General features: G+C 42.5%; 1 long non-coding RNA gene across 1 annotated transcript; it reads right to left on the bottom strand.

The window, feature by feature from the left end:
* Positions 1-19,457: 19,457 nt before the first annotated feature.
* LOC120397421 lies at positions 19,458-24,440 on the bottom strand. Its single transcript, XR_005593794.1, has 3 exons — positions 24,309-24,440; positions 19,878-20,007; positions 19,458-19,703 (listed from the first exon to the last, which is right to left on the bottom strand). It is a non-coding gene; the product is annotated as an uncharacterized LOC120397421 (long non-coding RNA).
* Positions 24,441-25,516: the final 1,076 nt, after the last annotated feature.

Below are 25,516 nucleotides of genomic sequence, written 5' to 3'. Positions count from 1 at the left end.
AACATACTTCCAGTATAGGTGGTATAGTATAATTGTTACTTTCATAAATAAAATATTTTTGATAAGATCATGACTAATTCATGTTGTTTTTCTATCATGCTTTTGCAGGTATTTCCTATTACAGTACACTTTAATGGTAGCAAATTTACAGCGACATGCCTGATTTCCACGTTGAAATTTGATACCATGTTGATGAACAGTTCATTTAAATTTGGCAATTTTCAGACCTAGAAGAGCACAAGGATGGCCTTGTGGCTTGAGGAAAAGGAAAGGAAACAACCGGCATGGATTTGATCTAGCATTACTACTTGTACACCTCTACCTCGATATAACGCTTTCCTCGGGAGCCAAAAAATCTTACCGCGTTATAGGTGAAACCACGTTATATTGAACTTGCTTTGATCCACCGGAGTGCGCAGCCCCCCCGGAGCACTGCTTTACCATGTTACAACACATCGGGTTGCATTATACTGAGGTAGAGGTGTATTAGGATAGCATTGAGGTCTATGATTCTTGATTCAGAGTCTTATTGTGCTAGGTACAATGGGGGGTGGGAGGGGTGGGAAGGGAGTGTGGGTAGAACACTGAACTGGAATTTAGGAAAATGAGATTCCCTTCCCGGCTCTATCACTGGCCTTATGACCTGGGGAAAGTCATATGGCCTCTCCCTGCCTCAGTTTTCCCAGTTATGAAACTGGGATGATACTTTCTTTCTTTGTAAGGTGATTTCAGATCACTATAGAATAGCTAGTTATCATTAGGCACTGTACAGACAAGTATTACAGAAGATAGCTCTCTAGGATAGGGACTCTTTCTAATGCTAGTACCCATCTCAGTAATTAATATTCTATTCCCAAATCTACCACAAACAACTTCTGTGACCTTGGTCACTTGTACCTTTCTGAAGTCAATGGGAGCTGCTGGAGCTTGGCACCTCTGCAAATCAGGGCACTAACCTCTCTGTGCCTCCATTCCCCCATCTATAGTAGCAGGAGGGTTGCAAGGCTTTATTTAATGTTTGAGGTAGAACTGGTCCAAACATTCTTTGAAAATCTTGAAAGTAAAAAGGTTCATGGAAAATTTTAATTTGCAACAAAATTTTCTGCTATTTGGACAAAAATGAAATGTTTTCTATAAAAAATGATTGGGTGGCAGTGAAATTCAGTTGTACTGAAACCCAGAATTCTTTTACCAAAAATATTTTTGAAAACCAAAAACATTCTGGTTACACTTTTTCATGCAAAACCCAAACATTACGGGAAATGGCAGTTTAAACAAGTTTTTGTTTTAAATTTCCTGTGAAAAATTGGCATTTTTCAACCAGCTCTGAGATACCTAGATTCTATGGTGATGAATTCCATTAAAAAAAACCAAACCCTATGCATAATACAATTAAAGCCTTTAAAAAAATCACATGAACTGGCTATACAGATATAAATGTATATGTATATACACACACTATCCTGATATCTATATCGTGGCTACAATCCATTCCCAGAGCTGAACCAATTTAGCTTTAGAACAAGCATCTGCATTCACCAGGTCTAGAGCAAGACCTAGAGGATCTCAGTGGTAACACGGAGGAAGAAGCCCTCCTATTGTGATTGCTAGTGGGCTTTGTTTTGGCCATGAATCAAGATTCTATATTTAGCACAACTTTTTAACATGAAAAAATTGTCATGCATTTCCTGCTAGAAAGAGTCCCAGTGCTTGAGCTATTGAGAGTTAGCATATTGTAACTTCTGACTCTTAGGCTTATCAGTGGAAGGAGCAGGGTGGGAAGTTCTCTGATGGCAAAAATCTCTAACTGATCCTGAGCCTGCCAGGTGCGCCATGTATAAGGACCCCTGCATGCCCAGGAAGACCAATTAACTTAAGTGCTGCTATGCATGAATTCAGGGATCAGCCCACTTGCAGTTTTCTGTAGGATTGTGGCCTTTATTTGCTTCCCATAACTTCTCTGGCTACACTTACGGTTTGCAGTGCTGGTAGTTTGCAGCGCTGGTCATCCAGCTGTGTAGGAGCAGCGCTGGTGTGTGGCCACACTCACAGCTACCAGCGTTGGTGTGTGGCCGCATTTGCAGCGCTGTTGGGAGTGCTGCATTATAGGCAGCTATCCCAGCATTCAAGTGGCAACAACGTGCTTTTCAAAAGAGGGGGGTGGAGGGTGGTGTACTGTGACAGGGAGCGGGGAAGATAGAGAGAGTGGATTTTTGGAGCCAACACCGTGTGTTAGCTTCCTGGATTGAAAAATCACAAAATGTTGTGGTGTACTGTGACAGGGAGCGGGGAAGATAGAGAGAGTGGATTTTTGGAGCCAACACTGTGTGTTAGCTTCCTGGATTGAAAAATCACAAAATGTTCACGAACCCTTAGTCTTAATTGCAAACAGCCTGCATCCAACGCTGTTTCTCTGTCAAGCAAACATTCACTCCCTGCCTCTCATTTGATCGTTCACAGCCAGGTACAGATAGCTCCTGTTTGCTGTGATCAGTGTTTGTTTTTTTAGATAAGCAGTTCAACGGAGCTCTGATCGATCGGAGTTCACAACAAAACAAAGAGAGGCTGCATAACAAAACAAAGAGAGTAATTTAGTTAAAAGCATTCTGGGATATCTCCTTATTCCCTGGAGGCCAATAAAAGCGCTGGTGTGTGTCCACACTTGATGAGCAGCGCTGGATCACCAGCGCTGCAATCGCTACACCCCAACCTGACCAGGTGTACAGCCAGCGCTGCAGCCAGGGAGTTGCAGCGCTGGATGTGCCTTGCAGGTGTGGACAGTTACTAATTGCAGCGCTGGAAAGCCTCTACCAGCGCTGCAACTTGCAAGTGTAGCCAAGCCCTCAGAGTGTTCTAGATGGAGCTGCAGATCGCATTTACAATACAGGACCCAGCTCTCCCTACCTTTTAATGGGTGCAACACACAGAGATTTCCTCTGGACTTATTTGAAGGCAGAATTGGGACAAGAAGGATATGGATAAATTGGAGACAGTCCAGCGGAGGGCAACAAAAATGATTAGGGGGCTGGAGCACATGACTTATGAGGAGAGGCTGAGGGAACTGGGATTGTTTAGCCTGCAGAAGAGAAGAATGAGGGGGGATTTGATAGCTGCTTTCAACTACCTGAAAGGGGGTTCCAAAGAGGATGGATCTAGACTGTTCTCAGTGATAGAAGATGACAGAACAAGGAGTAATGGTCTCAAGTTGCAGAGGGGGAGGTTTAGGTTGGACATTAGGAAAAACTTTTTCACTAGTAGGGTGGTGAAGAACTGGAATGGGTTACCTAGGGAGGTGGTGGAATCTCCTTCCTTAGAGGTTTTTAAGGTCAGGCTTGACAAAGCCCTGGCTGGGATGATTTAGTTGGGTATGGTCCTGCTTTGAGCAGGGGGTTGGACTAGATGACCTCCTGAGGTCCCTTCCAACCCTGAGATTCTATGATTCTATGATTCTATGACCACAGGACTTGATTCTGCTCCCACTGAAATCAATGGAAGTTTTTTCACTTATTTCCACAGGAGCTGGATTGGGCCCACAGTTTGTTTTTATCACTGGAGCCCTGATCCTGCAAGGTACCAAGTAACGTCCACAAAGGGCTAAATGCCCTTAATCTCCATTAACATCACTGGAAACTGAGGTTGCTCAGCAAATTACAATAGCAAATTGTGGGCCCCATCCAGCTCCTGTGAGAGTCAATGGAAGCTTATAGTAGCGTGACCCATGTGATCACTGGAGCCCAGTGGCAAAAGAGAGGGACCATGGTGGCAAAAAGATACTGAAGTAGAAATAACACAGGAAGGGTGGGAGTGTGTAATTCTTAAACAATATTTCCCATTTGAAAATAAAGGATGAAAATCACCTGTTCAGGTGACACAAAATTCTAGGCTGACAAATTCATTATTAAAGAAAAAAAGTGGGTGTGGAACTGTAGAACAAAGTGAATGGAAGAATGAGAAAATCTGGGAAAGTAAAGATATAAGGCCCCAGTAGACAAAGCTAAAGGATGAGTAGCACCCTACATGAAATTATTTCAATGACTCCTTGGCAAGGTCTTGAAACACAGAGATCATGCATGAGTTTAACTAAGTTGGTTCTAACTCATGCTTTTCATTAAACTAGGGTGATTTCTGTGTGTACCAAATCTAAGGGTTTGTCTAACAAGATTAACTTCAGTTTAGCTTAAATTGATTAGGAATGGGTTAAAGCTAAACCAGAATAAGGCCTGATCTATGCTACAAGGCTCTGTCAACAGAAGTCACCTTTTGGCAGCACAGGCATGTGTCCACACCTAAATCTGATGTAAGCCGACCAAACCCAGTCTATCCAAATAAAACCACTTCCCCAAATTACACTAGTCCATAGCCAATCAGCACAGTGCAGAGAAAGTTCAGTCAACACTGTAGAAAGTTCTCTGAATGTCCAGAAGTCCCTGCTTTAGCTGCTTCTGGCTCAAGTCTCTGCCTGATTCCTCTCTGTAGTTTTTCTCCAAGGCCACATGAGTGACTGGGGAGGGGAGGCACCAATTTGATCTTAGTTTCCCAATAGTAGAGGACCCTTCCCTGCCCCCGCCTAGTCTTTGGTCCAGAGAGGGGCTGGGGTGAGGGTCACCCCATCTGGGCCCCATTTTACCCTCTCCCCCCAGTGCAGCAGCCCCTGCTTTGGCTGCTTCTTTCAGCCCTGTTCCAGGACTAAAAATACCACCACTACCATTCACATGGTCTCCTTTATTAGCGTTATAAGTGAAAAGGACCACACGGTGAGATGTGGAGAATGAACTTTCCTCCCACCCCTTTAAGTGGCTGTGCCAGGCCAGGTGTATTTACTGATTGGGCAAGGTGGGGAATCCTGCACAGCTGTGGTTTGTCCTGTGCCTCTTGAGTAAACTTTGTTGCCTACAGCTGCCAGATCAGCAACTCTCTCAGTCTTTTTCTCATCTAATCAAAACTAAGCTATTGATTAGCAATGTACAGCTATTGATTAGCAATGTACAGTTCTAGCCATACTAATAATGGCTAGAAACCAACATTCATATTTCTCTAGCAGCTCTGAAGGCTGTCGGTATCAAGCTAGCACTGTAGAATCTAAGAAGCCATGATGGCCTATATAAATATATCAATGAAACAGATACATTTCAAAGTTACTAGGGAAATATGGCTGTTGTCTTCCAGCAATGATTCTCTCCGTAACTGTTGTGGAAAGAATCTGTCAGCAAAAATACTTTTTCAAGAAATACATTGCTGCAGTATGTTTGTAAAAGTTGTCGAAAGCACTGGTCTGTGAGTGCCTGCTATGTATGAGTGATTAATCAAACCCCTGTCCACGCACTCCCAAATATCTTTCCTTTGGCTTGTGAAAGAATTCACTGATGACAGGGACCATTTTAGACCATATTCTTTGTCAGCGTCAATGACTGAGAATTGTGTCTAATTTTCTCAATCCAATGCCAAGGCAGAACAAAAATAATGATCTCTGCCATTTTTACTGCCTGTGACTTATTTGACTCACATGTCAGAGTGTGCCATTAGGCACTGCCCTGGGCCAGTAGGCAGATTCAGTCAACAGTGGATGGGACACCTGCATCTCTTTGTTCCCTACCCACCTTCTTGAACCTATATTGTTACATTTGTTTCAATCAACACAGCCAGTCAGGTGTAAAACTACTGTCTTAATCACTTGTAGTAATTAAAGATCATGTTGTGTAAGAATAGGCAGGATGTCCCATATAAATTCCATTGTCAGTAATTACATTCAGCCTACCAGAATTGCCCCTGCAGTTTCACGTGAATGGGTAATCTTCATTCTCTGCTCTAAACTCTTTTCTATTGCAGTACTTCTGAGCAATGGTAAGTAGCTGTGCTCCACCCCAGAGATGGCTCCATTTCAGTAGCTCCATCCGTAGTGATGCCTCTTTTTGTAATGTCCGTGAAATGCGCCTGATGGAATCTATTATGATTACTGGTATTAAATCATCTTCCTCCAGAGCTACCACTAATCTCTTAGATGTTGACAGCAAAAGGGAGCTGGAAATGATCATGTCAGGTACTTCAGCATCCTAAACTAACAGTAAAGGATCCTCTACCATCAACTATATTTGAGCTAGAGGTGGGATTAGAAAAGTCTAATAAACACCTGTCAATGCGCTGAGAATTAATGCCTATTAAATCTTTCACCTAAGGCAGTGTTTCCCAAACTTGTTCTGCCGCTTGTGCAGGGAAAGCCCCTGTCAGGCCAGGCCAGTTTGTTTACCTGTGGGATTCGGGGCTATTTCTGGCATCCTTGTTAATTTCACTCAAGGTTGTTTGGGGGGGAGAGGTGTGACCAAAGTCGAGGCAGTTCTTTTCTGCCCCCTGGATGAGGCGATCTTCAACAATATAATACACAAAAAATACAATCAAAATCAGGAACCATTTCCAAGAAATGGTTCCAAGAAATTTCTAAGAAATGATTCCTGATTTGGATTGTATTTTTTGTGTATTGTATTATTGAAGATCGCCTCATCCAGGGGACAGAAAAGAACTGCCCTGGCTTTGGTCACACACCTCCGTCCCCCGCCTCAACAACCGTGAGTGAAATTAACAAGGATGCCAGAAATAGCCCCGAATCCTGCGGTTCAGACCGCGTTTAAACTGTTCTTATGCAGGCAGCAGGCTATCTGGGGAGGCTTCTCCCTCAGCCAGTCCCCCTGCTCCCTGCTACAAGCTAGAGGGGAGCCCCTACAGCCCCTGCTGAGTGCGGGGGTTGGGTGAATGTGGAGCCTAGCCGCGTCGGGCAGCCTGCCTGGAGGAGGAGGCAGGAGGACAAGGAGAAAAATGTGACAGTGAGTTTTCAGTTTTTCAGGCTTATTCCAATAGCAAAGTTTTATTACAGACAGCACTGGTAGTAGTAATAGTAGCTTTATTTTCTATAACTAAGTCATGCAATAGGAGGAATCCATGAAGTATGTAGGAGAGGTGGGTTGCTTGTGTTTGGACTATACTGGTAAGAAATGTAATTTACTTCCACCCTGGCCCCACCCGTTCTGTCTGAGGCCCCGCCCCTTCTGGTAAGAGCTGTATTTTACTTTCACCCTTGGTCCTATCTAGTCAACATGTCATTTCCCTGATTGCCACCAAACTCCTTAAAACTTCATCTACACTGGAAAGTTTATTCAATATAAGCTGAGGTATGAATTTAAACTGATAAAGTTATACCAGTAAACCCCATATAAGAAAGAGTTTAAGCTAAACTGGAAAAAGCTACTCTTCTGCTGGAATAAGGGTGCCCACCCAGTGGGTTATAAGCAGTATAACTATATGGTGTAACTGGTAACTCTTTCCCATGTAGACAAGCCCTAGGTCATGTCTACACTAGATGATCCCTCCTCTTCACAAGCCTGCCTGACATAGCTATGCCATCAGAAAGCTGTAGCCCAGACTTGACCTCAGTCATTGCAAACTAGAGTGCGCCAACAAACATGCTCTTGTAAGGGGGAGGAATAGAATGATCTAGTCTTTTCCATCTCAGATGGCTATGATTCTATGACTGAGCTTCTTGTCCTTAAATTCTAAAACATTTGTGTTCTCTACAGTTTATGATTGTCTCCCTGGGAAGCATTTCGCCAACACCAAGGATGCTGTCTAAAAATAAAAGGCAGTGTCACTAGCAGCTCACGCTGTGAATCAAGATGACAGCCAAAATGAATAAAACAATCAGTGTCTAAGGTTTTTCACCTTTTTTTACCACCACTGAAGTCTGGGGTACTTGCTATGGATTTTAAGGTAGCATCAATTAACAACAGATAGCAGAATAATGGCTTTTGTAACCATGCAACTAGGTTTCAGAGTGGTAGCTGTGTTAGTCTGTATCAGCAAAAAGAACAAGGAGTACTTGTGGCACCTTAGAGACTAACACATTTATTTGAGCATAAGCTTTTGTGGGCTAAAACCTGATGAAGTGGATTTTAGCCCATGAAAGCTTATGCTTAAATAAATGTGTTAGTCTCTAAGGTGCCACAAGTACTCGTGTTCTTTTTGCATTCAGCTAGGGTTTGCTAGTCAGACAAACGTAATCCATTTAAATTCGTGGTATACTCAAACAGGTTTTGTGAAAATGCTATCAGTTTGTTTGGCAGTCTTTACTAAAGAAAGATTTTGATACATTGCCAAGTGCAGCAGAACAAAATTATCTAATCTGTATGCTTAACACACAGTCAATCAGAATGTTACTTTTCAGCATTTTCATTTGAAGAGACTGAAGATTTTCAGCAACGCTTTGAATACATATTCTATATAGGCAAATGCCAAACGGAACCTGCTTCTCCTCCAAAGTGATCCCTGGGCTTCAAGAACTTTCTGTCAAGGAGGGTGAAAGTTTTGAATGTATCTACAGTGAAAAATATCAATCTAAGACCAATGCTGGACTCAAATTCTGTGGTATTACCATCATGTAACTGAGTTTGATCCATATTCTGCAGTCACCATTTAGCTGACCTCGAAATGGTCAGCTAGCAAAATACCATCACACAATGACATCTGATGTCAAAACACTGTGGTATCAGACAGTGATAGTGAATTACTGATCTTGAATTTGTCCTGCAGAGCAAACTGGAGAGTTGCCTCCTCCAAATCCACTTGACTATTAATATGCTGAAGAGTTGGACAGGACTCTGATTGCATATGGCAAAAAGCTTTGCTGACTCAGAGTTAGAGTTTGTAAATATATATCAATTGCCAAGGGCAGAGTGGAGAACATTCAAGAATACTGTAGCTTTCTCAGAAAGCACAGACATTAAAAAACCTAGAAATTCAAAGTTACCTCTCTCTGGCAGCCCAGGCATTGCTTCTTTTGTCTCTGTTTGCACAGTAATCTACTTGATGGTTTAGCAAGAAAGCTTTTTTTTTTCTTGTGCTATCATTTACCTCAGCTCCCTTTTAATCTTTACCCTGGTTGATTCCTTCAGAACTTCCACTGATTCTTTGTGGATTACTAGTGAATCTAACAAATGTTTCATTACTTTGAGTTCCCCAAAAACATTCTGGAAATGGTGTACACTCCGAGGAACCAGTTTCTACTGAAGAGGAATCTGTATTCAGTAGCTGTCATGGTTGCCTAAGGAGGTGAGGCAAAACTCATCTTCTATTTTGGAAAATCGGATTCCAAACCAGAGAGAATAAATTTGGCCTCTACCTTTTAGTAGAAAGTTTTGCTTAGATGTAAGCTCTTTGGGGCAGGGACCATCTTTTTGTTCTACGTTTGTACGGTGCCTAGCGCAATGGGGTCCAGGTATATGAGTGGGGATACTGGGAACTATGACAATACAAAATAACGTACAATAATAATTTACTTTTAAATATTTGTGTTATTCCTTCTGACCATGTTTTCTATTTGATGCTAAGTGAAAGGTCAAAAAGGAAGTAAAAACATATTACCAAAATGTAGATTGTTTGTGGTAAATCTGTGGAACTTGTCTTCGACACGCATGGCCTGTCGCTCTGGGCCAGGTTATCTCTACAGGCAATGGATGTAGCTGCGCTCTCCTCCATAGCTCTGCTGACCATGGGACTGCTTCCTTCCCCTTTAGGTTGACTAGTGCTCAGGGAGCAGTCCATCTAAGGGTTTATCTACATGGAGACACTCAAGAAAGTTATTCTGAATTAACTTCTAAAGTGGATTAGTTAAATTGCATTAAACGCCTGTGTGGTCACTCTTAAAGAGGTCTTGAATTAAACTAAACTGAATTAAGACATTTTAATTCTGAATGAGAGTTTCCACACAGGGTTTAAAGCAGTTTAATTAACCTACTTTTAATTCAAACCTTTAGCTAATTCAGATCAATGTTCCTGAGTGTCCCTGTGTAGACAAGTATAATTCACTTTAAAAGTTGATTTGAATTCATTTTCCTGAGTAGTCACATGTCGACAAGCTCTCACTCAGGCGAGCCCAGGAACTACAATTGTGCCAGGCCCTCTGGGTGGGGGGACTAAGAGAGAAGAAGATCTTACTGCCTCCTCCCTTTGTTCTTCTGTGCAGCAGCTGGCTCCAATCTGGCCCTCTGCCTCTATCGTGAGACTATGGCTATTTGAACCTTTAATTTCAGCTCTTCCCTCAGAAATGTTTTCATTATTTCTTCCAACATTTGATCTATTAGGACTTGAGTGAAAGGTCAAAAATTAAAAAAAAAAAAAAAAAAACCATTTACCAAAAGGCAGCTTGTTGTAGCTTGAAGGGGCCTTTCCTCCTCCATCCAGCTGTATCAGGCAGCAACTCCAACTGGAAATTAGGACTGTGTTGTCATTAAGCCTTGTTTACATTTAATCAGTGCTTTTGTTTATCTGGAAACTAGAACAGATTATTTTCTTAATTTAATTTTACAGTTATGGAGGACCAACAGGGCATTAAATGCATTAAATGCACATGTGCTAGGTCAATAGGGACAGAGATAACAAGAAATACTCTGACACACTCCTCTGATCTCCCCCCTCCCCAACTCACACATCATAAAATTAAATTAAAAACAAGCCATATTTTCATAACAGCTGGTTAGATGTTTCAATCAGCAGTGCATGTGTAGCATTGGTTGCATGATGTAATTATCTGGAAAAAAATTTCCAAGTTTCATGACCGGCTCTGCATTCCAAAGGGCCCACACAAACTTGCAAATCCCCCAGAATGTCTGCTGGATTGGCTTCAATGGGAGTTTTGCCCAAGTAAGAAATGAAGGAACTGGCCCTTTGCTTTGTTAGGTTTCTTTGAATAAACTTATATTGGAATTCAAATCATTTGTCTAATGTGGTTTTTGTTGTAATATGCAGATGTATGTAGAATGTACTGCTTTTTATGTTTGTATCTTATATATACTGTTTCTAGTAACCAGCACACCATGAGCTGAAGAGTAGAAATCTATAAGACTTTTTTTTTTTTTTTGCCAAGATTTACAAGACTTCTGTAGGGACTTCGCTTCAAATCCGTGTGATTTCTGCAGTCATTTTTCTCCTAGTTGGCCCTGCCGTTATAATTTAAATCCAGATATTGCTGTCAGACACAAGGAAAGTCATGACAACTCTGTTTAGATTATTAAGATTTGCTGTTGCTACTGTTGTGGGGCCAGATTTCCCAGAAACACAAAAATCCTACCTGCTGAGCTGCACTCCAGAGTCCTATATATTTTATTTACCATAAGAGTAAAAAGTACCTGAACTGGGTTCCATGAGATTTAAATATTCCTTTAGCAGTTTTTGATCTAATTTTGTATTTTGGAAAGTTGCTGGATTGAAGGTTCATAGATCAAAGGTCTGCATCTTTAGGATAGGTACAGTATAAGCATTGACAGTTCAATTGTCCTCATACGGACCCATCAATGGTCCTCAACACTGACCCCAAGAGACGATATCTAGCAGGGACACGATGGTTCCACTTCCATGCTCATCTTTGGCTCCCTGGTAGTGCTTTCAACAAAGATACCAGTTAGAACAGGGTAGTTTTGTGATGTGGACACTTGTCAGGAAATGGATTGAACTCATCAACTCATTTCACGTATGCCACTAATTTTCACTTAATATCCTATCTGCATATTCAAAACTTGGAAATGTTGCCCCATGGAATGTCCTTTACAGGGTTCACTTTGGGCTGGATTGTACCAGGTCAGTGAGACAACATATATATATCTGAGGTTGTCATTTTGTTCTCCAGAACCTCAATTTTCATTAAAAAAAAAGTCTCCAGCTGTTATAGGGTGACCAGACATTCTGATATTATTGGGACTGTCCCAACATTAGGGGCTTTGTCTTATATACGCAACTAAACCCGAACCGTGCCCCACCAAAAAAAGTGTCCCAGTTTTTCACACTTGCTATCTGGTCATCCTATTCCTGTCCCCAGAATGCTCATGCAGTGTGGGGCGGAATATAGCCCTCCATTTGGACAGAGGAAAAAGGATAAATAATTAGGGAGAAAACTTTCCATATAAATGCAGTGTAGTCTGAATGTCATTTACATGGCAATTATTATTCATTTCAGGTTTGTATTTGTTCGTTTAGGCAAAAAGTGCTGTATAAGAGCTAGGGATTATTAATGGGTACCCTTTGACAGATATTTGAAATACAATCCCCATTAATAACTAATCCATCAGTTTTGTCTCAACTTCCTCATAGCTACAAATTACCAACCAAAAAAAAAGAAAACAAGGAAATGCCTCTCTGCCCCCTACCAATTGTCTACACAAACATCCACTACTGACCCTCACCAACCTCCCATCCTCTTCAAAATCCCTGGAACCATAGATGGGATTGATAATATGCCCCAAATTTCAAGAGAAATGAGGTATTTTGGATCGAAATCCAGGGGCCACTCCTCTATCTAGACCAAGAGAGTTCCAGCTTGAATGCCTCCTTTTACCATAACTACAGCAGTATCACACAAAAGTAGCATGACCATATTAGCCCTAGCGCTCCCCTCTCCTCCCCTGTATGCAGGGCTGGCTCGAGCAACAGGCCAAAGCAACCTCCCTGCACAAGGCTGGCCCAAGCCCCTCATCCTGCCCCTCCTCCCTGTGCAGGGCTGGCATTGCTGCTCGCCCCAGCACTGCCTCCCCCCACTGTGTGGGGCTGGCATTACCACTTGCCTCCCCTCTGCCCCCGCACGTTCCTTCACACCCCACTTTTTTGGCAAAAAGTAAGCATTTATCCCATTTGCTTTTACCAGCTAATCAAGTTGGCAAGAGCAAATGGGACAAACGCCCACATTTGCCAAAAAAGTCAGGACAGCCAGGACAGGGCTTAAAAAAGGGACTGTCCTGGCCAGACAGGACCTATGGTCACCCTAGACAAGAGCCTCTCTTTGTCTAGCTTGCCCACACAGCAGCAAGACAGGATAGTGCTGAATAACTGCTTCAGTTCATTCTATGCATCCGAAGAAGTGAGCTTTAGCTCACGAAAGCTCATGCTTAAATAAATTTGTTAGTCTTTAAGGTGCCACAAGTACTCCTGTGCAGGAGACGGAGCTTTCTCAGGGGCCACTCAGATGCTGAATAACTGCTTCAGTTCAGACAGACTTGAACAAGAGGAGTGAGGTAAGTTTTTAGGTAGGTTTTTTCATGTTTATAAAACTTAATAAGCAGTTCTAAGAGTGGGAATAAAAGTTCCCTTTCCTGCTATAAATCAGTCTGAACCAACAACAGCGCTTAACCTTAAAAAAAACCCACCTTCAGTTCCTCTAATCATTCCCTCACTCGGCCATTCCATGTCTCTCTAATCTCCCTTGCCCACTGTGTTCTCTTCCATGACCATTCTAGCTCTTTTCATCTCTTTCCGATCAAACACAGCTTAATAAAGCTCATTTAGCATAGCACACCCGGCAAATTTTTCTTTAAAAATAAAATGTTCGCTGAGCTGTTTTCTTTCCCATATTCCCCTAAATGTAAGCAGTAGAAAAGACATATTCCTAGCAAAACACATACAGCCTTTGGGCACACAGTATGTACTCCTTTAATATTCTTTTTTAACACTCAGGCTGATTCTGTTTCCTCTTACTGGGGTGTAAAGCAGGAGAAAAACTCATCTGAAGTCAATTGTGTTATGTTGGTGTAAAACCAGTTTGAAATCAGTCTGCTGGGTGGTATTCTTTTCTACTATGTTTTAAAACTATTTGCACTAAGTCTAAATATCAAATGTGATCGCGTTTGGGTTTCTGCAATCTTTATTTTTTTTCCTTTACTGTTGCCCAGATGAGATTAAGATCCCAGATTTTCACCATATTTCTATCTTCAAACACATCCTCTGCCACTCCTTGGACTGTACAGCAAAGGAAAACTGGCAACTTCAAGAGCAGTAACCTTTCCCACCCACTCAGAGTCCATGCACATCTACTCTTTGATGTGGCTGACCTCTGTTGAACTGGGAGAAGGCTACTGCTTCTGAACTCACATTCCCCCACAGGGCAATGAATTATCCTGACAAGTGACTACTGACAACTGACACCTACCCAAAGGGCTCAGTCCTACTGTGGGAATAAGCACTTCAGTGGGAAGTTTGGATTTGTAACCCATGCTAAGAATGGCCCAGAGGTTTTAGTGAATGTTTATATTTTATTTGGAGACAACTGTTAACTGCTGATTTGGAATTTGGATCCAGATTTCCCCAAAGTTTGTGGTGATTTAGATCCCGAGTGTCAGTTTCAGGGCCGGCTCCAGACCCCAGCGTGCCAAGTGCACGCTTGGGGCGGCGTCCCAGCGGGTGGGTGGCAGGCGGCTCCGGCGGACCTCCCGCAGACATGCCTGCGGGAGGTCCGCCGGAGCCGCGGGGCCAGCGGACCCTCCCTTATCCACCGGAGCCGGGGGACCGGCAACCGCTAGAGCGCCCCCGCAGCGTGCCGCCGTGCTTGGGGCGGCGGAAATCCTAGAGCCGCCCCTGGTCAGTTTGGCTCATTATTGAGACAGAAGAAAGGTGTGAAGGCTGGAGACAAATCCAAATGTCCCTAGTGCTTAGGGGGGGTGTTTTGGTTCAGACAAATCTTTAGTTTTAATAACACAGCTCTTTTGATGCTCCATATGTCTGTAACCATCTTCCACAGTCAAGCCCCTCCCTCTTGCCAGGCAAAATACATGGATTACCACAATGAATAAACCAAAAAACTCAATAAATCACACAAAAAGCCTTCATTCATGCACATTAATTAATTTTAAGTTTTGTAAAATTATTTATATTTACTTCATATGTTTTGGCCTGAAAAATCTTTACACTCACACTGTATGAGATGGAGTGTCTGAAATAGAGTTTTATATGGTAAGAACCCAAACATCTCATCTGTCCTGACTGTGATTGTGCACATTCTTAAAACATGCACTCATACAACAAAAATACCACTCTGTGCTAGTTAGGGCCGTACCATGGGGGTTTTCTTGCACTGGTAGTGCAGTTGTACCAGTTCAGATCCATAATGGTAGACATGCTGCATCAGTAGAAAAAGTGACTTACACTTTCCTGTGATGCTGCCCATTGTCAGAGACAGGACACTGAACTAGCTGGTCTGGCAATTCCTATGTTCCTATATTGTTACATGCAGCACTGGTGTGAAGAATGACTTGCTTGGGGTAAACTGCACTCATGCAAGCCACTTTTTATATCAAAGCTGCTAGTGTAAATCAGCAGAGCTCTGTTGGCTTTAATGGAGTTACCCTGATTTACACCAGAGAGAATCTAGTGCCTGGAGCTGACAGTAGTGCCAGGGCTGCCCAGAGGATTCAGGGGGCCTGGAGCAAAGCAATTTCAGGGGTCCCTTCCATTAAAAAAAAGTTGCAATATTATAGAATACTATATTCTCATGGGGGCCCTTTGGGGCCCGGGGCCTGGGGCAAATTGCCCCACTTGGTCCCCCTTCCCCCCGGGCAGCCCTGAGTAGTGCAGCTACATTAGTGTAGCTACACTAGGGAAATGTTCCATCCGCCCACTTGGTGTAGACACACCCTGAATTACATGCTGAGTTTTGGATAACATTTTCTAGCTCTCTAATATCACTCAAGAATCTGACTGCATTTTAAACACAAACTCTCCCCTCTGGGCTAAATAGGTCATGAACTCTGTTTCTTTTATTTCTCTTATCCTTTCAATTTAGAGAGATCATACTTGTTTTCCAGGTGTTGCTGATAGGTAACAACCGATTTCACATGAGGTCACTTTAACTGATTGTATCTACTGACCAGAGGATCTGAATGTGCTAATTTAGCTTCATGATAAACAACAGTTGGGGCAACTTTTTGCAATGCAAATGGCTAGCCGGTGCATTTTATGACACTTCACAATCACTGGTCATTGTTTGCCTTCCTGTTAAACCATTATAAAGGTTCCATAACACTTCAAGGACCCATTTGGCACAAGGATAAGTGAGGCCCTTTTTCCCCTAGTGGCTTGTTTTTTAAAAGATGACTCAGTGTTGTCAACTTGGAGCATTAAAAAAATCAAGAGTGAGGTCTTCAGAAGACATGAGATGGGATTAAAAAGGGAGATTTTTTAAAAAAATTGGGGTTCTTTTTATTTGTCTTCTGGTTTCTGAGCTGTTAGGGTTCTCTCGCTTCATGTTTATAAGCTTTTCTGTGCAATCTAATTAACATGAAAGCTCACTATGTAAAATTTCAAATTGGAAACACTAGATGTATCTTTTTTTAAAAAAAAACTGCACTGATCTAGAGAGAGATTTAAAAGCTTGCATTAATTGGAAATTTAAACAGGTAGAGTTTGCAGTCACTCTTTCTTGTTTATGACCAGATGAGAAACTCTGTTCACTCATTACCAGCTTCATCCAAGGCAATCAGATCACAGAGGCAGTTAACTTTTTACTATCACTATTCACATCCTCCCTTTGATTGGTGATGCTAGACTTGTGTTGTGGACAAGATGAAGTGTCCAAAGACTGCAGCATTTCCCAGGAAGCAGGTTTATTGTGGGGGATTTTAACCCAATTGCTTACATTAGCCTCTCATAAAAGTCTGTGTAGCAAATCATAGTATGTGGCACACAGGTAGCACAGCAAGAACTTAGGCGATGGCCTCTGGGGCCGAAAATAACTGGGACTGAAGTTTACAAGTCAGGACTTCCCCAGCCTCCTCTGCAAGTTGCAAACTGTCCTCCTTTCCCACTCTCCTACCTTCCTCTGTACTTTGCAAACTGGCCCTTCGCACCGTTTCTAACCCTCCCCTGAAGGTTAAGGCTACGTCTACACTACTGCTTATGTCAGTATAATGTATGTATCTCAGGGGGGTGAATAAATCACCTCCCTGGGCGACATAAGTTACACCAACATAAGCGCCGGTGTGGAGAGCACTAAATCTGTGGGAGAGCTTCTCTGGCCAACATAGCTACTGCTGCTCATGGGGGGCTGGAGTAGTTAAGCCAACCGGAGAAATCTCTCCCATTGGCTTTCAGTGGCTTACAGCAGTGCAGCTGCATCAGTCCAGCTGTGCCACTGTAAACCCTGTAATGTAGCCATGATGAATAGATTCTCAGGACACAAAGGTCCATTGTGATCTAATTTGAGCCCATGTATAACATAGGCCATATAACTTCTCCAAAATAATTCCTGCAGCAGATCTTTTAGAAAAACATCCAGTCTTGATTTTAAAATTGCTAGTGATGGAGAATCTACCACAAACATTGCCAAATGGTTCTAATTACTCTCACTGTTAAAAATGTCCACCTTATTTCCAGTCTGAATTTGTCTAGCTTCAGCTTGCAGCCCATTGGATCTTGTTATACCTTTGTCTGCTAGATTGAAGAGCCTATTATCAAATATTTGTTGTCTATGGTGGTATTTATAGACCGTGACCCCCTAACCTTCTCTTTGTTAAGCTAAATAGATTGACCTCCTTGGGTCTAATCACTATAGGGCATGTTTTCAAATTGTTTAATCATTCTTGTTGCTCTTCTCTGAATCCTCTCCAATTTACCAACATCCTTCTTGAACTGTGGACACCAGAACAGGACACAGTATTTCAGCAGCAGTCACACCAATGCCAAATATGGAGGTAAAATAACCTCTCTGCTCCTACTCAAGATTTCCCATATTAAGCATCTGAGGACTCCATTAGCCTTTTTGGACACAGCGTCAACTGGGAGCTCATGGACAGCTGATAATCTGCTTTGACCCCCAAATCTTTTCCAAGACAGAATCTTCCCAGGACAGAATCCCAGGACAGGTTGCAAGCTAGCACTTCCCACTGCTTCTAATCCTCCCTTGAAGGAGAATTATATTTTCAAAGTGGAAAGAACTGGGACTCTGTAATTAGAGGGCATCCCAGAGAGGTATTAAGAGATTAGGAAAGGTTGCAGGGAAGTGGGAAGAAAGAGGGAACATCTTCTGCTCCTTTCAAATTGAAAAACTGGGGCAGGGTGGGAGAAAACAGTACTGACCCCTCTACTGTTCGCTCTTAATCAAAGCTAGCTGTTATCTGCTGGCTGACATGTGTCTGTGCTTTGCATTCTGCCTTCAGTCTCTCCCCCTCACTCCCCACATCGTCCTTTCCAGTTGGCTCCATTCACTTTTGAAAATGTAAGCCCCATCATTTAGAAAAGATATTGAGTAAAGAGCTCCCCTTCCCTAGGATGGGTTACTGAGGAATGGATGGCCCAGGTCTTTCCTCTCTCTAACTTCTGTGATTTTTATACTGCAACAAATGCTCATGATTCACACTATTGGCTAAAATAATCCATTTGATTCATTTCTCTTCAGTAGAAATAGATGATGCCAACTATTTGTTTAGACCCTTCCCTGTCCTCAGTCAGTAGTTGTGAGACACAAACGGGCTGTTCTGTCGTATTACTGTACTCCATATTTTCAATGTCTTTCTCCGTTAGTTTAAAATTATATATGTATATATTCAGTATAACCTGCTGCAAACTGTAGGATATTTCCAGTGAAAAAAACACAAATTCCCTTAAAATATCCCTGCACGTGAGTAATGTGAATGCTCAGGAACACTGTGGGGTGATGCATCAACACTACAAAGGCCTTGTGTCCTCAGAGCTCTCAGCTACTTTTAGTGCCTCTGCTGGCCCATGAAAGCTCTGGTCCCTTTCTAAAAGCCATTTGTCAGTATTTTTAAAACTTCACTCCTAAAATAACATGCAAATGTTTGCCTCTCTGAATTTACAGGAAGGCTGCAGGAAACTTTGTGGAAACACAAACACAAATGGATTCTGTCATGCGCTTTATGATGTCATGAGAATATTTACCATTCTTAATTCAGGAGCCAGGGTAAGCTAAAACTTCACTTGTGTTTACAACTCTGTCTGCTGAAATAATTTCAGATTTCTCTATGCACCTCTAAGTGGGAAACTGACATAGTGGACCTGATATCGCTCCCATAGAAGTCAATGAGAGTTTTGCTGGATTGGGCCCACTGTGTTCGACATCCAACCATGCAGCATTTACAGGCCTTTTCCTACAAAGTGTGTCCTTAGGTGAACCATAAGCAAACACCACATAGATTATTCTGATCCCATCATCTGCCAGTAATATTGCTTATTCAGCACTTGAGCATAGCATTGCGAAGGTAATTGAAATTTCTTTTTCCTTTGCTGGTAAAGATCAGTTTATTTTGTAACAGAAGACACCTGACAGATGCTAGCTCAAAAATAAACAAACTCTCAGAGTCATATCCTTTCTAAGATTAAGTCAGGCTGAAATTTTTATACACTAAAGGGCTTTCATTCTGGATTTCAGACTTACATACATGCAATACTAACACATTATGTAACTAATTATTGTTAATAATATATCACTTTTCATGTGAAGGAACCCAAAGCATTTGGCTTTTGTGGCCAAATTATTTGATCATTGTGTGGAATATTTATTCAGGTTACCACATTTTTTTTCACTCACAAAATATGAAAACATAAGAGGGCTAATTATATGATTATAGGACTCAGCAAGTAAGTTCAGCTGGCACAGAGAAACTGCTAATATTATAGAGCACTGTAGAGATTCTGTAGCTATGCATTTTAGAGTTACTTCAGAGAGCAGCTATAATTGTACAACGGTTCTATAGTGAATCAGGGTCAAGGACCTTGTATATTCAGTTAGGTCATTATTAGCTAGGAGCTGAATGTGTTCAGTGTTGCAGCAGAGGTGGGTCTTCATAGTTGGGTGACAAAAGTAAATCCCGTTGTTGTTTTGGTTTTCTTTTGAGGTTTCTAGAGTTGCCCAGTTTCCTTCAGTCCGGTGAACCATCCAGATAGGTCTTGGAGATATGGGGTGAGAAGTTACTCAAGTCCCAATTTAACAACATATGGAATACATACTTAGCCCTCCCACTCCACTGGGTCCCTGCCCAGGGCCCAAGAGGGAAGAGGTGAATAGAGAGTGTCACTCCCCTCTATCAGGTACAACCAGGCTTCCCTGGGCCACTTCATACCTCCTCCTATTCTCTCTTCAGTTTGGGGTGTGGCACTTATCTTCCCTCTCAGCAGAGATTGCTCCCACAGTCTCAATAGTTCTGTTAGAAGGGTCTTCCCAGTTCACCAGCCAGTGTCCACTTGCTCCCTCTTGTCAGGGAGAAGTGTTGGGTGAGAGAGAAAAAGAGGGTCAGGCCCTTGGCCTCCTGGTTGGGTACAGATTCTGCCCCTGTAAATCAGGGCACAAACCCCAAATTGGTTGCAAGTACTATATTTAGGTTTCCCCAACTAATTATCAATGTAAATTCCTCAGGCACTATAACAGCCTAATGATGTAGTCACAGACAGTCCCCACTGGATACTCTAATGCATCTTGCCAAGCAGAGAGAGCACACCTTTGTGATAGATGGTCCCTTACACCAAGAATCACAGCAATACTTAGGCTACTCCCAGTCCCGAAATGCCAGTCACTTACCCCAGGTCAACTGCATCTTAGATCTCACACCAAAGACAATACTTGCAACCAATCCTATAATACACTGTATAACGATTTATTAAATAGGCAAAGGACATAAGACAGTTATTTACAAAGTTAAAGCAGGTAAACATATATACACCAATGAGTTACAGTCTTAAGTTTCAAGGTTAAACTTCTATAATAAGCAAAAGCTCCATATAACTTTTAAGGCTAACCCAGGCTAAGCTTATGCTTATGGATCTTTTGCTTATGCCTACTAAATCTTGTCCCCTAGAGTCCAAGCAGCATAGAGGCACAATTCCTTCTTGTTAGGGGTTTTTCCATTGCCCTCCTCCCATGTGCTCTGAGCTCTGAACCCATCTGATGGGAGGGATCCACTTGCATGACTCATTTTCCGGGGTGTGGGGAGAGGGGATAGCAAAACAGAGTATTTTGTCCTCTTTAATGTTCCACAATAGTCTGATGTTGATGGACCTTTTCTGTTGGGCAGGACATAAAATCTCGTGTTGGAGACCAACACTTCACACTGTTTAATGTCTCTCTCCTGTCTGGTGATTTACAGTCACAGAGGTTTACAATATAACCACTCAAATATGACCTTACAATATGGGATACCATTGCTATAGGTGAGATTAATGCATACAGCAACTCACAAGCATTCAATAAAATCTAAACACTAAACACATTGTTATAATTTTAATACCTGTTTTAACAATACTAACACAGGTGAGTCACACTGATTCCTGCTATGTATTTGTCAATGTTTCATTGAGGCCTGTGCACCTGGGCATGAGCTGGCACCTAGTCTGCCAGCGTCACAAGCTTCTTTTACATAGTGACAACCCTGAATGGCCAGGGCCTGAGCTTTACATCTCATCTGAAAGACCTCACCCTCAAGAGCACAGTGCCCCCTAGAGCCAGGCCAGAGTATGGAATCAGTACTGAATGAGAGGGAAGACTGCTTGCCATTGAATCACCAATACCACTTCCTGAAATTCTGAGATTTATATGCAAGCTGTGTACAGCTCTCAGTTGCCCAGCAAGTTCCCAAAGCAGCTCTCAGTATCATTACACTTGGGCACCCTTGTGATGGTTTGCTGAGTTACTGTTTAAGCAAGGAACTCTCCTACTATAATGGATTGAGCTGCTAGGAGAAAAGTTAACCCTCTTCACCATGAAATCAGGTCAACCCAACATTCTGAGAGCTGCATGATACACCATGCTTTGCTGAACAAGAGTGCAAAAGAAAACTGGAGAATCTTCGATGATCATTAGCTGTTGAGTGGACTATGATTTATAACAGAAAGGGCTGCCCTATCAGACGCCCACTTTGAAACTCCTGATGCTGCTGCTTCTTCCTCTGCTGCTCTGGGAGATGATATTTCTTCTGCAGACATACACCTTCCACTGCTGGAGCTGCTTCTCAATCCCAGGATAATCCAAGGGCGTTTTACAGGCTCCACCACAGCCAAGAAAAGCACAACCAATTTGTCTTTCACAGCAAAATGCTTATCCTGAAGAGAATATGGTAACCCTCCCTTGCAACTTATGCCACTGGTCTCTGTCAGTGTCAAGCTAATTGTGCTATAATTGTCTATAACTGTTTCATAAATGAGCATCTGTAAGTTTGTTTCTGATGCTCATGTATTGTTCTTGTGACGGTGCTAAAGTCTGTTTGTTTCTCTGTCCATCCTCTTCCCCCACCACCACCATAAACCTTAATTTTCCCTCTGTGATATAAACCATGGCTAATCAGAGTATTTCACATTCCTGCTAAGAGGACACTGGCCCACATAGCTAGTAATTACAGGGGCTGACTGTTTCACTAATTGCAGGTTTTCAGATCTGTGGGTTTATTAGGGACACAGTAAATACAGATGACATTTTCCCTCAAGATGTTTTAGGTTACATTAACTAACAAGTAACCAGCATGGGAAATATTAATTATTTGTCTCTACACTCAGTTGGGATCATTCCAAAATCTCCTTTCTTTGCTCCGTCAGTGGAAGTAAAGTGACAAGAAAAATGGAAAGTTAAGCATGTTAACATAAATGGGTCCTTCTTTTCCTTTGTGTATTGGCTCCAAAGCACTGCAGGAGATGGGTTTTATAGTGAGATTGATTCAGCAGCAATGCTGTTAGGCTTATACACTGTTGAGGAGAGAAGTAATACATAAGGTTGCAATATGACTTAAAGGTGTAGAAGTCAGTTTTAAAGGTTCCAGACAAGCTCCTGTTTTACCTTTTCTTCCTCCCAACTCATTTTCTGTTTTAAAATATTCCCTTCATAGTAACTCCTTTCACCCTTACCTCCAATAAACTAGCAGTCATAGAAACCATGGGTGTAACAGTCCCAAAATCTCATTTCCTGAGTATTCTGAGACCTTGGGTCTTATGTTCTTATGTTATGGTAAAGCCATCCTAGTGTAACTCCAATTCAATCAATTAAATTACTGGTGTAATGAATCTGGGTTCAGGAACCTTGCCAACTTCAGTCTCCTGGTGGCTCATGCTAATGGAGTAATGGAATGGTTAGTTTAATGGAATCCAATGTCACGATGCACTTGTGTGATGTTACATATTCATGTTAGACATATGCGAAGCTGTTCAAAAGAAATGCAGCAAGTCATCAGTTCCTAGGCAGCAGGAGAACTTTAAGCATTACCTCAAATGAGAAAATTCAAATTGAATGCCAACTATATAAAGTATATTTCATATAATACAAATATGGTCAAATTCTTCTCTCAGTTACATCATTGGAAACCCAGGGATAACTCCTCTATGTATATGAAGTTGCTCCAAATTTCCAGTGGTTCAACTGAGATACAGTTCCAAGGAAAATGGTGGAAGCCCCATTATCCATTCGATTAACTAATTTTTCCTGATCTTCTTGAATATCAGCTAATTCTCAATACCTCTTTTGTACCATACAAATTAATTCCTCTCCATTCTTGGTCTTTAGCTCCTTGAGTGAGTTTGCCGTGTTATGTCAAAGAATCCAAAGTATTTGATTATTGGTTTTGTAATCTGAATGCCCTCAGCAGGGCCAGGGTGCTTGCTACTGTACAAACCTAAAGGAAGAAATTATCTCTGTCCCAAGAAATTGACATTCTAAGCCTGTCCCAGGTAAATTCTGATGATGGCAGCATTAAGATGGGCAGTATGAGTCGATGTAACCCACTGGTGAGTGCGTAGTACAGTCCCCCTCTGTGTTGATCTGCAAAGGATATGAGTTGCATAGCTCCTGGCTACAGAGCATTAGCTCAAGCTCTGATAACTCAGGCTTTTAGTGCTGCAGGTCCTTGGTCCAGTCCCATGTGTTATCCAAGATGACAACCATCACACAGACGGCGATGAACCAGTTCTGTATCTGTAACAGGGACCTGAAGCCCCTGTTGTCCAGTAAATCCAGTTAATTCCCAACTTCAAGCTCACTAAGGCATAGAGGGCTGAGTAAAGGGCAGGGCTGGGAAGATAAGACCTAACCTGGCTTTAGAAGGGACTACAAGGGGGAAATGCCTTTGTGAAGACAGAGCACTAATGATCAAGAGACCAGTGTACACCTTAAGATGAAGGATTTTTCTGTTTATAATATTGTTAAAACACTTGAGTTTGCTTCTATAAACACTGCCCTCTAGCCTCAAGGATAAAACCCTGTTGAAGAGCCCTTACTGACAGATATTTTCCCCTACAGAACCACTGTATTTATTCCAGGAATAGCATTCAATAGAGCCAACCATTTCTTATGCGCCATACACAATGCCAAATCTGCTTCTTGGTTCTAAACATCCACTGACGTGTTCAATCCACATGGGCACTCATGTCGTTTGCATTTATGATAAAAAATTATGATTCCTTCAGTCAAGACTCAAATCTAGCACAGAAGTAATAACAGTTTATAGCCTGTTCAGATGCTAGCAAGAGGGTGCATATTTTCAATATTTTCAATGTTAAATACTGTGCAGTGGACTTACTGGTCTTTCTGTGTAGAGAAACTGCACCTAAAAGAATTGGAAAACAAACAAAACAGCTTTAAATAGAGCAAAAAAATACATAATCATGAGTAGCTCCGTCATTGGGATCATCAGTTTCCTTTAGTGAGCACTAGGCAACTACTAGAAGGAAGCTTGTGGGGTTTTTTTCTATTTCTTCCCATATGTGATGGGGTGCCTACCCCACACAAAGCCTGACTAGGAAAAAAAGGCCAGAGAACCCTGTCATAGGCTATACCTGAAGGAGAGTCAGGGCTGATAAGGCCTAATGGCTGATGAAGCCCAATTGGGGGGAGGAGTTGGAATAGGCATAAAGAGAGGAAGTTGGTGATAAAAGAGGGGCAGCAAGAAGGAACTCTGCAGTCACTCCCTAGAGAGGAGGGGATGTGAAAGAGACAAGGGGAGAGTAAGGATATGACTTAGGCCTGGTCTACACTAAGGCGGGGGGGTCGAACTAAGGTACGCAAGTTTAGCTACGCGAATTGCATAGCTGAACTTGAACTACCTTAGTTCGAAGTACTCACCCGTCCAGACGCCGCGGGATCGAAGTCCGCGGCTCCCCCGTCGACTCCGCCACCGCCATTCGCGGTGGTGGAGTTCCGGAGTCGACGGGAGCGTGTTCGGAGTTCGATGTATCGCGTCTAGATGAGACGCGATAGTTCGAACTCCGAGAAGTCGAACACTACGCGTCGACCCGGCAGGTAATGATAGACGTACCCTTAGACTATAGACTCTGGCAAGAATCCACGAAGGGTGAAATAGCCCCAGGGAGTAGAGGAAGCTCCAATGGTAACCCAGAGGGAGGCTAGAGCTAGAGAAGAAAGTTAGGAAGCAGGTCAGGGAAACAGCAACACAGTCTGGGATTGTGTAGATCATGGTTACTAGTCATAGGGTCCCTGGGCTGGAACCCAAAGTAGTGGGTACGCCTGGGTTGTCCTACGAGCCACTGGGAAGTGGCACAATCTGGGCAGTGGATTGGAAGACTGTGTGAGACAGTTAGTCTAGAGAGACTTTGATACCTCAGAAGGGGAAAACAATGGAGACCTGGCTGGGGCGAGCCATGAAGACAGAGTAACCTGTCTCCAGAAAGAGAGAGAGAGAGACACCATGGGGGTGAGAAATTGAAAGAGGGGATGTCAGACTGGTCATGAGCTAATTCCCAGGTGAAGGTACCCCAGTAGTGAGTAGCA

This window comes from Mauremys reevesii, linkage group 2, assembly GCF_016161935.1.
Source record: "Mauremys reevesii isolate NIE-2019 linkage group 2, ASM1616193v1, whole genome shotgun sequence".
NCBI classification, from domain to species: domain Eukaryota; kingdom Metazoa; phylum Chordata; order Testudines; family Geoemydidae; genus Mauremys; species Mauremys reevesii.
The sequence above is the reverse complement of the archived record's forward strand: the minus strand, read 5'-3'. Positions and strand labels throughout refer to the sequence as shown.